The following is a 16646-nucleotide window of genomic DNA, read 5'->3' on the forward strand; positions in this document are numbered from 1 at the left end:
TAGAAGTTATATGCACAAAAACATATGTTAGGACTTCAATGCTCAAGATGGTCAGTTTACAGGTTTCTGAGACCAGTAATGTTAAAATAGTGTTTCTGTTCAAATGAAGTGAAATCTAGCCCAAATCTGCTCAGAAGCTTGTCTCTCTATGAGAGAAAGCTGCTTCATTCAATATTCAGTGCAAATCTAGCCAAACTGAAAGATGCTTATGCCTTATGAAATACAATGTTTTTGCAATGCTGTAAGACAGTTTTTAATGTGTTAGAAGTTATATGCACAAAAACTTATGTTAGGATTTCAATGCTCAAGATTGTCAGTTTACAGTTTTCTGAGACCAGTAATGTTGAAATAGTGCTTCCATTCAAATGAAGTGAAATCTAGCCCAAATCTGCTCAAAAGCTTGTCTCTCTGTGAGATAGAGCTGCTTCATTCAATGTTCAGTGCAAATCTTGCCGAACTGAAAGATGCTGATGTCTTCTGAAATAAAATGATTTCTGCAATGCGTTGAGACAGTTTTTAATGTGTTAGAAGTTATATGCACAAAAACTTATGTTAGGACTTCAATACTCAAGATTGTCAGTTTACAAGTTTCTGAGACCAGTTATGTTGAAATAGTGCTTCTTTTCAAATGAAGTGAAATCTAGCCCAAATCTGCTCAAAAGCTTGTCTCTCTATGAGAGAAAGCTGCTTCATTCAATATTCAGTGCAAATCTTGCCAAACTGAAAGATGCTTATTCCTTATGAAATACAATGTTTTTATAGAGCTGTAAGACAGTTTTTAATGTGTTAGAAGTTATATGCACAAAACATTATGTTAGGAGTTCAATGCTCAATATTGTCAGTTTACAGGTTTCTGAGACCAGTAATGTTGAAATAGTGCTTCTGTTCAAATGAAGTGAAATCTAGCCCAAATCTGCTCAAAAGCTTGTCTCTCTGTGAGATAGAGCTGCTTCATTCAATGTTCAGTGCAAATTTTGCCAAACTGAAAGATGCTTATGTCTTATGAAATAAAATGATTTCTGCAATGCAGTGAGACAGTTTTTAATGTGTTAGAAGTTATATGCTCAAAAACATATGTTAGGATTTCAATGCTCAAGATTGTCAGTTTACAAGTTTCTGAGACCAGTAATGTTAAAATAGTGTTTCTGTTGAAATGAAGTGAAATCTAGCCCAAATCTGCTCAGAAGCTTGTCTCTCTGTGAGAGAAAGCTGCTTCATTCAATATTCAGTGCAAATCTAGCCAAACTGAAAGATGCTTATGCCTTATGAAATACAATGTTTTTGCAATGCTGTAAGACAGTTTTTAATGTGTTAGAAGTTATATGCACAAAAACTTATGTTAGGATTTCAATGCTCAAGATTGTCAGTTTACAGGTTTCTGAGACCAGTAATGTTGAAATAGTGCTTCCATTCAAATGAAGTGAAATCTAGCCCAAATCTGCTCAAAAGCTTGTCTCTCTGTGAGATAGAGCTGCTTCATTCAATGTTCAGTGCAAATCTTGCCAAACTGAAAGATGCTGATGTCTTCTGAAATAAAATGATTTCTGCAATGCAGTGAGACAGTTTTTAATGTGTTAGAAGTTATATGCTCAAAAACATATGTTAGGATTTCAATGCTCAAGATTGTCAGTTTACAAGTTTCTGAGACCAGTAATGTTAAAATAGTGTTTCTGTTGAAATGAAGTGAAATCTAGCCCAAATCTGCTCAAAAGCTTGTCTCTCTATGAGAGAAAGCTGCTTCATTCAATATTCAGTGCAAATCTTGCCAAACTGAAAGATGCTTATGCCTTATGAAATACAATGTTTTTGCAATGCTGTAAGACAGTTTTTAATGTGTTAGAAGTTATATGCACAAAACCTTATGTTAGGACTTCAATGCTCAATATTGTCAGTTTACAGGTTTCTGAGACCAGTAATGTTGAAATAGTGCTTCCGTTCAAATGAAGTGAAATCTAGCCCAAATCTGCTCAAAAGCTTGTCTCTCTGCTAGATAGAACTGCTTCATTCAATGTTCAGTGCAAATCTTGCAAAACTGAAAGATGCTTATGCCTTATGCAATATAATGTTTTTGCAATGCTGTAAGACAGTTTTTAATGTGTTAGAAGTTATATGCACAAAAACTTATGTTAGGACTTCAATGCTCAAGATTGTCAGTTTACAGGTTTCTGAGACCAGTAATGTTGAAATAGTGCTTCCGTTCAAATGAAGTGAAATCTAGCCCAAATCTGCTCAAAAGCTTGTCTCTCTATGAGAGAAAGCTGTTTCATTCAATATTCAGTTCAAATCTTGCCAAACTGAAAGAAGCTTATTCCTTATGAAATACAATGTTTTTGCAAAGCTGTAAGACAATTTTTAATGTGTTAGAAGTTATATGCACAAAACCTTATGTTAGGACTTCAATGCTCAATATTGTCAGTTTACAGGTTTCTGAGACCAGTAATGTTGAAATAGTGCTTCTGTTCAAATGAAGTGAAATCTAGCCCAAATCTGCTCAAAAGCTTGTCTCTCTGTGAGATAGAGCTGCTTCATTCAATGTTCAGTGCAAATCTTGCCAAACTGAAAGATGCTTATGTCTTCTGAAATAAAATGATTTCTGCAATGCGTTGAGACAGTTTTTAATGTGTTAGAAGTTTTATGCACAAAAACTTATGTTAGGACTTCAATACTCAAGATTGTCAGTTTACAAGTTTCTGAGACCAGTAATGTTGAAATAGTGCTTCCGTTCAAATGAAGTGAAATCTAGCCCAAATCTGCTCAAAAGCTTGTCTCTCTATGAGAGAAAGCTGTTTCATTCAATATTCAGTTCAAATCTTGCCAAACTGAAAGAAGCTTATTCCTTATGAAATACAATGTTTTTGCAAAGCTGTAAGACAGTTTTTAATGTGTTAGAAGTTATATGCACAAAACCTTATGTTAGGACTTCAATGCTCAATATTGTCAGTTTACAGGTTTCTGAGACCAGTAATGTTGAAATAGTGCTTCCGTTCAAATGAAGTGAAATCTAGCCCAAATCTGCTCAAAAGCTTGTCTCTCTGTGAGATAGAGCTGCTTCATTCAATGTTCAGTGCAAATCTTGCCAAACTGAAAGATGCTGATGTCTTCTGAAATAAAATGATTTCTGCAATGCGTTGAGACAGTTTTTAATGTGTTAGAAGTTATAATGCACAAACTTATGTTAGGACTTCAATACTCAAGATTGTCAGTTTACAAGTTTCTGAGACCAGTTATGTTGAAATAGTGCTTCTGTTCAAATGAAGTGAAATCTAGCCCAAATCTGCTCAAAAGCTTGTCTCTCTATGAGAGAAAGCTGCTTCATTCATTATTCAGTGCAAATCTTGCCAAACTGAAAGATGCTTATTCCTTATGAAATACAATGTTTTTATAGAGCTGTAAGACAGTTTTTAATGTGTTAGAAGTTATATGCACAAAACATTATGTTAGGAGTTCAATGCTCAATATTGTCAGTTTACAGGTTTCTGAGACCAGTAATGTTGAAATAGTGCTTCCGTTCAAATGAAGTGAAATCTAGCCCAAATCTGCTCAAAAGCTTGTCTCTCTGTGAGATAGAGCTGCTTCATTCAATGTTCAGTGCAAATCTTGCCAAACTGAAAGATGCTTATGTCTTATGAAATAAAATGATTTCTGCAATGCAGTGAGACAGTTTTTAATGTGTTAGAAGTTATATGCTCAAAAACATATGTTAGGATTTCAATGCTCAAGATTGTCAGTTTACAAGTTTCTGAGACCAGTAATGTTAAAATAGTGTTTCTGTTGAAATGAAGTGAAATCTAGCCCAAATCTGCTCAAAAGCTTGTCTCTCTATGAGAGAAAGCTGTTTCATTCAATATTCAGTTCAAATCTTGCCAAACTGAAAGAAGCTTATTCCTTATGAAATACAATGTTTTTGCAAAGCTGTAAGACAGTTTTTAATGTGTTAGAAGTTATATGCACAAAACATTATGTTAGGAGTTCAATGCTCAATATTGTCAGTTTACAGGTTTTTGAGACCAGTAATGTTGAAATAGTGCTTCTGTTCAAATGAAGTGAAATCTAGCCCAAATCTGCTCAAAAGCTTGTCTCTCTGTGAGATAGAGCTGCTTCATTCAATGTTCAGTGCAAATCTTGCCAAACTGAAAGATGCGTATATCTTATGAAATAAAATGATTTCTGGAATGCAGTGAGACAGTTTTTAATGTGTTAGAAGTTATATGCAAAAAAACATATGTTAGGACTTCAATGCTCAAGATGGTCAGTTTACAGGTTTCTGAGACCAGTAATGTTAAAATAGTGTTTCTGTTCAAATGAAGGGAAATCTAGCCCAAATCTGCTCAAAAGCTTGTTTCTCTGTGAGATAGAGCTGCTTCATTCAATGTTCAGTGCAAATCTTGCCAAACTGAAGGATGCTTATGTCTTCTGAAATAAAATGATTTCTGCAATGCGTTGAGACAGTTTTTAATGTGTTAGAAGTTTTATGCACAAAAACTTATGTTAGGACTTCAATACTCAAGATTGTCAGTTTACAAGTTTCTGAGACCAGTAATGTTAAAATAGTGTTTCTGTTGAAATGAAGTGAAATCTAGCCCAAATCTGCTCAAAAGCTTGTCTCTCTATGAGAGAAAGCTGTTTCATTCAATATTCAGTTCAAATCTTGCCAAACTGAAAGAAGCTTATTCCTTATGAAATACAATGTTTTTGCAAAGCTGTAAGACAGTTTTTAATGTGTTAGAAGTTATATGCACAAAACATTATGTTAGGAGTTCAATGCTCAATATTGTCAGTTTACAGGTTTCTGAGACCAGTAATGTTGAAATAGTGCTTCTGTTCAAATGAAGTGAAATCTTGCCCAAATCTGCTCAAAAGCTTGTCTCTCTGTGAGATAGAGCTGCTTCATTCAATGTTCAGTGCAAATCTTGCCAAACTGAAAGATGCGTATATCTTATGAAATAAAATGATTTCTGCAATGCAGTGAGACAGTTTTTAATGTGTTAGAAGTTATATGCACAAAAACATATGTTAGGACTTCAATGCTCAAGATGGTCAGTTTACAGGTTTCTGAGACCAGTAATGTTAAAATAGTGTTTCTGTTCAAATGAAGTGAAATCTAGCCCAAATCTGCTCAGAAGCTTGTCTCTCTATGAGAGAAAGCTGCTTCATTCAATATTCAGTGCAAATCTAGCCAAACTGAAAGATGCTTATGCCTTATGAAATACAATGTTTTTGCAATGCTGTAAGACAGTTTTTAATGTGTTAGAAGTTATATGCACAAAAACTTATGTTAGGATTTCAATGCTCAAGATTGTCAGTTTACAGGTTTCTGAGACCAGTAATGTTGAAATAGTGCTTCCATTCAAATGAAGTGAAATCTAGCCCAAATCTGCTCAAAAGCTTGTCTCTCTGTGAGATAGAGCTGCTTCATTCAATGTTCAGTGCAAATCTTGCCAAACTGAAAGATGCTGATGTCTTCTGAAATAAAATGATTTCTGCAATGCGTTGAGACAGTTTTTAATGTGTTAGAAGTTATATGCACAAAAACTTATGTTAGGACTTCAATACTCAAGATTGTCAGTTTACAAGTTTCTGAGACCAGTTATGTTGAAATAGTGCTTCTTTTCAAATGAAGTGAAATCTAGCCCAAATCTGCTCAAAAGCTTGTCTCTCTATGAGAGAAAGCTGCTTCATTCAATATTCAGTGCAAATCTTGCCAAACTGAAAGATGCTTATTCCTTATGAAATACAATGTTTTTATAGAGCTGTAAGACAGTTTTTAATGTGTTAGAAGTTATATGCACAAAACATTATGTTAGGAGTTCAATGCTCAATATTGTCAGTTTACAGGTTTCTGAGACCAGTAATGTTGAAATAGTGCTTCTGTTCAAATGAAGTGAAATCTAGCCCAAATCTGCTCAAAAGCTTGTCTCTCTGTGAGATAGAGCTGCTTCATTCAATGTTCAGTGCAAATTTTGCCAAACTGAAAGATGCTTATGTCTTATGAAATAAAATGATTTCTGCAATGCAGTGAGACAGTTTTTAATGTGTTAGAAGTTATATGCTCAAAAACATATGTTAGGATTTCAATGCTCAAGATTGTCAGTTTACAAGTTTCTGAGACCAGTAATGTTAAAATAGTGTTTCTGTTGAAATGAAGTGAAATCTAGCCCAAATCTGCTCAAAAGCTTGTCTCTCTATGAGATAGAGCTGCTTCATTCAATGTTCAGTGCAAATCTTGCCAAACTGAAAGATGCGTATATCTTATGAAATAAAATGATTTCTGCAATGCAGTGAGACAGTTTTTAATGTGTTAGAAGTTATATGCACAAAAACATATGTTAGGACTTCAATGCTCAATATTGTCAGTTTACAGGTTTCTGAGACCAGTAATGTTGAAATAGTGCTTCCATTCAAATGAAGTGAAATCTAGCCCAAATCTGCTCAAAAGCTTGTCTCTCTGTGAGATAGAGCTGCTTCATTCAATGTTCAGTGCAAATCTTGCCAAACTGAAAGATGCTGATGTCTTCTGAAATAAAATGATTTCTGCAATGCAGTGAGACAGTTTTTAATGTGTTAGAAGTTATATGCTCAAAAACATATGTTAGGATTTCAATGCTCAAGATTGTCAGTTTACAGGTTTCTGAGACCAGTAATGTTAAAATAGTGTTTCTGTTCAAATGAAGTGAAATCTAGCCCAAATCTGCTCAAAAGCTTGTCTCTCTGTGAGATAGAGCTGCTTCATTCAATGTTCAGTGCAAATCTTGCCAAACTGAAAGATGCTGATGTCTTCTGAAATAAAATGATTTCTGCAATGCAGTGAGACAGTTTTTAATGTGTTAGAAGTTATATGCTCAAAAACATATGTTAGGATTTCAATGCTCAAGATTGTCAGTTTACAGGTTTCTGAGACCAGTAATGTTAAAATAGTGTTTCTGTTGAAATGAAGTGAAATCTAGCCCAAATCTGCTCAAAAGCTTGTCTCTCTATGAGAGAAAGCTGCTTCATTCAATATTCAGTGCAAATCTTGCCAAACTGAAAGATGCTTATGCCTTATGAAATACAATGTTTTTGCAATGCTGTAAGACAGTTTTTAATGTGTTAGAAGTTATATGCACAAAACCTTATGTTAGGACTTCAATGCTCAATATTGTCAGTTTACAGGTTTCTGAGACCAGTAATGTTGAAATAGTGCTTCCGTTCAAATGAAGTGAAATCTAGCCCAAATCTGCTCAAAAGCTTGTCTCTCTGCTAGATAGAACTGCTTCATTCAATGTTCAGTGCAAATCTTGCAAAACTGAAAGATGCTTATGCCTTATGCAATATAATGTTTTTGCAATGCTGTAAGACAGTTTTTAATGTGTTAGAAGTTATATGCACAAAAACTTATGTTAGGACTTCAATGCTCAAGATTGTCAGTTTACAGGTTTCTGAGACCAGTAATGTTGAAATAGTGCTTCCGTTCAAATGAAGTGAAATCTAGCCCAAATCTGCTCAAAAGCTTGTCTCTCTTTGAGAGAAAGCTGTTTCATTCAATATTCAGTTCAAATCTTGCCAAACTGAAAGAAGCTTATTCCTTATGAAATACAATGTTTTTGCAAAGCTGTAAGACAATTTTTAATGTGTTAGAAGTTATATGCACAAAACCTTATGTTAGGACTTCAATGCTCAATATTGTCAGTTTACAGGTTTCTGAGACCAGTAATGTTGAAATAGTGCTTCCGTTCAAATGAAGTGAAATCTAGCCCAAATCTGCTCAAAAGCTTGTCTCTCTGTGAGATAGAGCTGCTTCATTCAATGTTCAGTGCAAATCTTGCCAAACTGAAAGATGCTTATGTCTTCTGAAATAAAATGATTTCTGCAATGCGTTGAGACAGTTTTTAATGTGTTAGAAGTTTTATGCACAAAAACTTATGTTAGGACTTCAATACTCAAGATTGTCAGTTTACAAGTTTCTGAGACCAGTAATGTTAAAATAGTGCTTCTGTTCAAATGAAGTGAAATCTAGCCCAAATCTGCTCAAAAGCTTGTCTCTCTATGAGAGAAAGCTGATTCATTCAATATTCAGTGCAAATCTTGCCAAACTGAAAGATGCTTATGCCTTATGAAATATAATGTTTTTGCAATGCTGTAAGACAGTTTTTAATGTGTTAGAAGTTATATGCACAAAAACTTATGTTAGGACTTCAATGCTCAAGATTGTCAGTTTACAGGTTTCTGAGACCAGTAATGTTGAAATAGTGCTTCCGTTCAAATGAAGTGAAATCTAGCCCAAATCTGCTCAAAAGCTTGTCTCTCTATGAGAGAAAGCTGTTTCATTCAATATTCAGTTCAAATCTTGCCAAACTGAAAGAAGCTTATTCCTTATGAAATACAATGTTTTTGCAAAGCTGTAAGACAGTTTTTAATGTGTTAGAAGTTATATGCACAAAACCTTATGTTAGGACTTCAATGCTCAATATTGTCAGTTTACAGGTTTCTGAGACCAGTAATGTTGAAATAGTGCTTCCGTTCAAATGAAGTGAAATCTAGCCCAAATCTGCTCAAAAGCTTGTCTCTCTGTGAGACAGAGCTGCTTCATTCAATGTTCAGTGCAAATCTTGCCAAACTGAAAGATGCTTATGTCTTCTGAAATAAAATGATTTCTGCAATGCGTTGAGACAGTTTTTAATGTGTTAGAAGTTTTATGCACAAAAACTTATGTTAGGACTTCAATACTCAAGATTGTCAGTTTACAAGTTTCTGAGACCAGTAATGTTAAAATAGTGCTTCTGTTCAAATGAAGTGAAATCTAGCCCAAATCTGCTCAAAAGCTTGTCTCTCTATGAGAGAAAGCTGATTCATTCAATATTCAGTGCAAATCTTGCCAAACTGAAAGATGCTTATTCCTTATGAAATACAATGTTTTTGCAATGCTGTAAGACAGTTTTTAATGTGTTAGAAGTTATATGCACAAAACCTTATGTTAGGACTTCAATGCTCAATATTGTCAGTTTACAGGTTTCTGAGACCAGTAATGTTGAAATAGTGCTTCCGTTCAAATGAAGTGAAATCTAGCCCAAATCTGCTCAAAAGCTTGTCTCTCTGCTAGATAGAACTGCTTCATTCAATGTTCAGTGCAAATCTTGCAAAACTGAAAGATGCTTATGCCTTATGCAATATAATGTTTTTGCAATGCTGTAAGACAGTTTTTAATGTGTTAGAAGTTATATGCACAAAAACTTATGTTAGGACTTCAATGCTCAAGATTGTCAGTTTACAGGTTTCTGAGACCAGTAATGTTGAAATAGTGCTTCCGTTCAAATGAAGTGAAATCTAGCCCAAATCTGCTCAAAAGCTTGTCTCTCTAAGAGAGAAAGCTGTTTCATTCAATATTCAGTTCAAATCTTGCCAAACTGAAAGAAGCTTATTCCTTATGAAATACAATGTTTTTGCAAAGCTGTAAGACAATTTTTAATGTGTTAGAAGTTATATGCACAAAACCTTATGTTAGGACTTCAATGCTCAATATTGTCAGTTTACAGGTTTCTGAGACCAGTAATGTTGAAATAGTGCTTCCGTTCAAATGAAGTGAAATCTAGCCCAAATCTGCTCAAAAGCTTGTCTCTCTGTGAGATAGAGCTGCTTCATTCAATGTTCAGTGCAAATCTTGCCAAACTGAAAGATGCTTATGTCTTCTGATATAAAATGATTTCTGCAATGCGTTGAGACAGTTTTTAATGTGTTAGAAGTTTTATGCACAAAAACTTATGTTAGGACTTCAATACTCAAGATTGTCAGTTTACAAGTTTCTGAGACCAGTAATGTTAAAATAGTGCTTCTGTTCAAATGAAGTGAAATCTAGCCCAAATCTGCTCAAAAGCTTGTCTCTCTATGAGAGAAAGCTGATTCATTCAATATTCAGTGCAAATCTTGCCAAACTGAAAGATGCTTATGCCTTATGAAATATAATGTTTTTGCAATGCTGTAAGACAGTTTTTAATGTGTTAGAAGTTATATGCACAAAAACTTATGTTAGGACTTCAATGCTCAAGATTGTCAGTTTACAGGTTTCTGAGACCAGTAATGTTGAAATAGTGCTTCTGTTCAAATGAAGTGAAATCTAGCCCAAATCTGCTCAAAAGCTTGTCTCTCTATGAGAGAAAGCTGCTTCATTCAATATTCAGTGCAAATCTTGCCAAACTGAAAGATGCTTATGCCTTATGAAATATAATGTTTTTGCAATGCTGTAAGACAGTTTTTAATGTGTTAGAAGTTATATGCACAAAAACTTATGTTAGGACTTCAATGCTCAAGATTGTCAGTTTACAGGTTTCTGAGACCAGTAATGTTGAAATAGTGCTTCCGTTCAAATGAAGTGAAATCTAGCCCAAATCTGCTCAAAAGCTTGTCTCTCTATGAGAGAAAGCTGTTTCATTCAATATTCAGTTCAAATCTTGCCAAACTGAAAGAAGCTTATTCCTTATGAAATACAATGTTTTTGCAAAGCTGTAAGACAGTTTTTAATGTGTTAGAAGTTATATGCACAAAACCTTATGTTAGGACTTCAATGCTCAATATTGTCAGTTTACAGGTTTCTGAGACCAGTAATGTTGAAATAGTGCTTCCGTTCAAATGAAGTGAAATCTAGCCCAAATCTGCTCAAAAGCTTGTCTCTCTGTGAGATAGAGCTGCTTCATTCAATGTTCAGTGCAAATCTTGCCTAAAAGATGCTTATGTCTTCTGAAATAAAATGATTTCTGCAATGCGTTGAGACAGTTTTTAATGTGTTAGAAGTTTTATGCACAAAAACTTATGTTAGGACTTCAATACTCAAGATTGTCAGTTTACAAGTTTCTGAGACCAGTTATGCTGAAATAGTGCTTCTGTTCAAATGAAGTGAAATCTAGCTCAAATCTGCTCAAAAGCTTGTCTCTCTATGAGAGAAAGCTGCTTCATTCAATATTCAGTGCAAATCTTGCCAAACTGAAAGATGCTTATGCCTTATGAAATACAATGTTTTTGCAATGCTGTAAGACAGTTTTTAATGTGTTAGAAGTTATATGCACAAAACATTATGTTAGGAGTTCAATGCTCAATATTGTCAGTTTACAGGTTTCTGAGACCAGTAATGTTGAAATAGTGCTTCCGTTCAAATGAAGTGAAATCTAGCCCAAATCTGCTCAAAAGCTTGTTTCTCTGTGAGATAGAGCTGCTTCATTCAATGTTCAGTGCAAATCTTGCCAAACTGAAAGATGCTTATGTCTTATGAAATAAAATGATTTCTGCAATGCAGTGAGACAGTTTTTAATGTGTTAGAAGTTATATGCTCAAAAACATATGTTAGGATTTCAATGCTCAAGATTGTCAGTTTACAAGTTTCTGAGACCAGTAATGTTAAAATAGTGTTTCTGTTGAAATGAAGTGAAATCTAGCCCAAATCTGCTCAAAAGCTTGTCTCTCTATGAGAGAAAGCTGTTTCATTCAATATTCAGTTCAAATCTTGCCAAACTGAAAGAAGCTTATTCCTTATGAAATACAATGTTTTTGCAAAGCTGTAAGACAGTTTTTAATGTGTTAGAAGTTATATGCACAAAACATTATGTTAGGAGTTCAATGCTCAATATTGTCAGTTTACAGGTTTCTGAGACCAGTAATGTTGAAATAGTGCTTCTGTTCAAATGAAGTGAAATCTAGCCCAAATCTGCTCAAAAGCTTGTCTCTCTATGAGAGAAAGCTGCTTCATTCAATATTCAGTGCAAATCTAGCCAAACTGAAAGATGCTTATGCCTTATGAAATACAATGTTTTTGCAATGCTGTAAGACAGTTTTTAATGTGTTAGGAGTTAAATGCACAAAAACTTATGTTTGGATTTCAATGCTCAAGATTGTCAGTTTACAGGTTTCTGAGACCAGTAATGTTGAAATAGTGCTTCCATTCAAATGAAGTGAAATCTAGCCCAAATCTGCTCAAAAGCTTGTCTCTCTGTGAGATAGAGCTGCTTCATTCAATGTTCAGTGCAAATCTTGCCAAACTGAAAGATGCTGATGTCTTCTGAAATAAAATGATTTCTGCAATGCGTTGAGACAGTTTTTAATGTGTTAGAAGTTATAATGCACAAAAACTTATGTTAGGACTTCAATACTCAAGATTGTCAGTTTACAAGTTTCTGAGACCAGTTATGTTGAAATAGTGCTTCTGTTCAAATGAAGTGAAATCTAGCCCAAATCTGCTCAAAAGCTTGTCTCTCTATGAGAGAAAGCTTCTTCATTCATTATTCAGTGCAAATCTTGCCAAACTGAAAGATGCTTATTCCTTATGAAATACAATGTTTTTATAGAGCTGTAAGACAGTTTTTAATGTGTTAGAAGTTATATGCACAAAACATTATGTTAGGAGTTCAATGCTCAATATTGTCAGTTTACAGGTTTCTGAGACCAGTAATGTTGAAATAGTGCTTCCGTTCAAATGAAGTGAAATCTAGCCCAAATCTGCTCAAAAGCTTGTCTCTCTGTGAGATAGAGCTGCTTCATTCAATGTTCAGTGCAAATCTTGCCAAACTGAAAGATGCTTATGTCTTATGAAATAAAATGATTTCTGCAATGCAGTGAGACAGTTTTTAATGTGTTAGGAGTTATATGCTCAAAAACATATGTTAGGATTTCAATGCTCAAGATTGTCAGTTTACAAGTTTCTGAGACCAGTAATGTTAAAATAGTGTTTCTGTTGAAATGAAGTGAAATCTAGCCCAAATCTGCTCAAAAGCTTGTCTCACTATGAGAGAAAGCTGTTTCATTCAATATTCAGTTCAAATCTTGCCAAACTGAAAGAAGCTTATTCCTTATGAAATACAATGTTTTTGCAAAGCTGTAAGACAGTTTTTAATGTGTTAGAAGTTATATGCACAAAACATTATGTTAGGAGTTCAATGCTCAATATTGTCAGTTTACAGGTTTTTGAGACCAGTAATGTTGAAATAGTGCTTCTGTTCAAATGAAGTGAAATCTAGCCCAAATCTGCTCAAAAGCTTGTCTCTCTGTGAGATAGAGCTGCTTCATTCAATGTTCAGTGCAAATCTTGCCAAACTGAAAGATGCGTATATCTTATGAAATAAAATGATTTCTGGAATGCAGTGAGACAGTTTTTAATGTGTTAGAAGTTATATGCAAAAAAACATATGTTAGGACTTCAATGCTCAAGATGGTCAGTTTACAGGTTTCTGAGACCAGTAATGTTAAAATAGTGTTTCTGTTCAAATGAAGGGAAATCTAGCCCAAATCTGCTCAAAAGCTTGTTTCTCTGTGAGATAGAGCTGCTTCATTCAATGTTCAGTGCAAATCTTGCCAAACTGAAGGATGCTTATGTCTTCTGAAATAAAATGATTTCTGCAATGCGTTGAGACAGTTTTTAATGTGTTAGAAGTTTTATGCACAAAAACTTATGTTAGGACTTCAATACTCAAGATTGTCAGTTTACAAGTTTCTGAGACCAGTAATGTTAAAATAGTGTTTCTGTTGAAATGAAGTGAAATCTAGCCCAAATCTGCTCAAAAGCTTGTCTCTCTATGAGAGAAAGCTGTTTCATTCAATATTCAGTTCAAATCTTGCCAAACTGAAAGAAGCGTATTCCTTATGAAATACAATGTTTTTGCAAAGCTGTAAGACAGTTTTTAATGTGTTAGAAGTTATATGCACAAAACATTATGTTAGGAGTTCAATGCTCAATATTGTCAGTTTACAGGTTTCTGAGACCAGTAATGTTGAAATAGTGCTTCTGTTCAAATGAAGTGAAATCTTGCCCAAATCTGCTCAAAAGCTTGTCTCTCTGTGAGATAGAGCTGCTTCATTCAATGTTCAGTGCAAATCTTGCCAAACTGAAAGATGCGTATATCTTATGAAATAAAATGATTTCTGCAATGCAGTGAGACAGTTTTTAATGTGTTAGAAGTTATATGCACAAAAACTTATGTTAGGACTTCAATACTCAAGATTGTCAGTTTACAAGTTTCTGAGACCAGTTATGTTGAAATAGTGCTTCTTTTCAAATGAAGTGAAATCTAGCCCAAATCTGCTCAAAAGCTTGTCTCTCTATGAGAGAAAGCTGCTTCATTCAATATTCAGTGCAAATCTTGCCAAACTGAAAGATGCTTATTCCTTATGAAATACAATGTTTTTATAGAGCTGTAAGACAGTTTTTAATGTGTTAGAAGTTATATGCACAAAACATTATGTTAGGAGTTCAATGCTCAATATTGTCAGTTTACAGGTTTCTGAGACCAGTAATGTTGAAATAGTGCTTCTGTTCAAATGAAGTGAAATCTAGCCCAAATCTGCTCAAAAGCTTGTCTCTCTGTGAGATAGAGCTGCTTCATTCAATGTTCAGTGCAAATTTTGCCAAACTGAAAGATGCTTATGTCTTATGAAATAAAATGATTTCTGCAATGCAGTGAGACAGTTTTTAATGTGTTAGAAGTTATATGCTCAAAAACATATGTTAGGATTTCAATGCTCAAGATTGTCATTTTACAAGTTTCTGAGACCAGTAATGTTAAAATAGTGTTTCTGTTGAAATGAAGTGAAATCTAGCCCAAATCTGCTCAAAAGCTTGTCTCTCTATGAGAGAAAGCTGTTTCATTCAATATTCAGTTCAAATCTTGCCAAACTGAAAGAAGCTTATTCCTTATGAAATACAATGTTTTTGCAAAGCTGTAAGACAGTTTTTAATGTGTTAGAAGTTATATGCACAAAAAATTATGTTAGGAGTTCAATGCTCAATATTGTCAGTTTACAGGTTTCTGAGACCAGTAATGTTGAAATAGTGCTTCTGTTCAAATGAAGTGAAATCTTGCCCAAATCTGCTCAAAAGCTTGTCTCTCTGTGAGATAGAGCTGCTTCATTCAATGTTCAGTGCAAATCTTGCCAAACTGAAAGATGCGTATATCTTATGAAATAAAATGATTTCTGCAATGCAGTGAGACAGTTTTTAATGTGTTAGAAGTTATATGCACAAAAACATATGTTAGGACTTCAATGCTCAAGATGGTCAGTTTACAGGTTTCTGAGACCAGTAATGTTAAAATAGTGTTTCTGTTCAAATGAAGTGAAATCTAGCCCAAATCTGCTCAGAAGCTTGTCTCTCTATGAGAGAAAGCTGCTTCATTCAATATTCAGTGCAAATCTAGCCAAACTGAAAGATGCTTATGCCTTATGAAATACAATGTTTTTGCAATGCTGTAAGACAGTTTTTAATGTGTTAGAAGTTATATGCACAAAAACTTATGTTAGGATTTCAATGCTCAAGATTGTCAGTTTACAGGTTTCTGAGACCATTAATGTTGAAATAGTGCTTCCATTCAAATGAAGTGAAATCTAGCCCAAATCTGCTCAAAAGCTTGTCTCTCTGTGAGATAGAGCTGCTTCATTCAATGTTCAGTGCAAATCTTGCCAAACTGAAAGATGCTGATGTCTTCTGAAATAAAATGATTTCTGCAATGCAGTGAGACAGTTTTTAATGTGTTAGAAGTTATATGCTCAAAAACATATGTTAGGATTTCAATGCTCAAGATTGTCAGTTTACAAGTTTCTGAGACCAGTAATGTTAAAATAGTGTTTCTGTTGAAATGAAGTGAAATCTAGCCCAAATCTGCTCAAAAGCTTGTCTCTCTATGAGAGAAAGCTGCTTCATTCAATATTCAGTGCAAATCTTGCCAAACTGAAAGATGCTTATGCCTTATGAAATACAATGTTTTTGCAATGCTGTAAGACAGTTTTTAATGTGTTAGAAGTTATATGCACAAAACCTTATGTTAGGACTTCAATGCTCAATATTGTCAGTTTACAGGTTTCTGAGACCAGTAATGTTGAAATAGTGCTTCCGTTCAAATGAAGTGAAATCTAGCCCAAATCTGCTCAAAAGCTTGTCTCTCTGTGAGATAGAGCTGCTTCATTCAATGTTCAGTGCAAATCTTGCCAAACTGAAAGATGCTTATGTCTTCTGAAATAAAATGATTTCTGCAATGCGTTGAGACAGTTTTTAATGTGTTAGAAGTTTTATGCACAAAAACTTATGTTAGGACTTCAATACTCAAGATTGTCAGTTTACAAGTTTCTGAGACCAGTAATGTTAAAATAGTGCTTCTGTTCAAATGAAGTGAAATCTAGCCCAAATCTGCTCAAAAGCTTGTCTCTCTATGAGAGAAAGCTGATTCATTCAATATTCAGTGCAAATCTTGCCAAACTGAAAGATGCTTATTCCTTATGAAATACAATGTTTTTGCAATGCTGTAAGACAGTTTTTAATGTGTTAGAAGTTATATGCACAAAACATTATGTTAGGAGTTCAATGCTCAAGATTGTCAGTTTACAGGTTTCTGAGACCAGTAATGTTGAAATAGTGCTTCTGTTCAAATGAAGTGAAATCTAGCCCAAATCTGCTCAAAAGCTTGTCTCTCTATGAGAGAAAGCTGCTTCATTCAATATTCAGTGCAAATCTTGCCAAACTGAAAGATGCTTATGCCTTATGAAATATAATGTTTTTGCAATGCTGTAAGACAGTTTTTAATGTGTTAGAAGTTATATGCACAAAAACTTATGTTAGGACTTCAATGCTCAAGATTGTCAGTTTACAGGTTTCTGAGACCAGTAATGTTGAAATAGTGCTTCCGTTCAAATGAAGTGAAATC

The sequence above is a fragment of the Carassius carassius genome, chromosome 41 (assembly GCF_963082965.1).
Source record: "Carassius carassius chromosome 41, fCarCar2.1, whole genome shotgun sequence".
NCBI classification, from domain to species: Eukaryota; Metazoa; Chordata; class Actinopteri; order Cypriniformes; family Cyprinidae; genus Carassius; species Carassius carassius.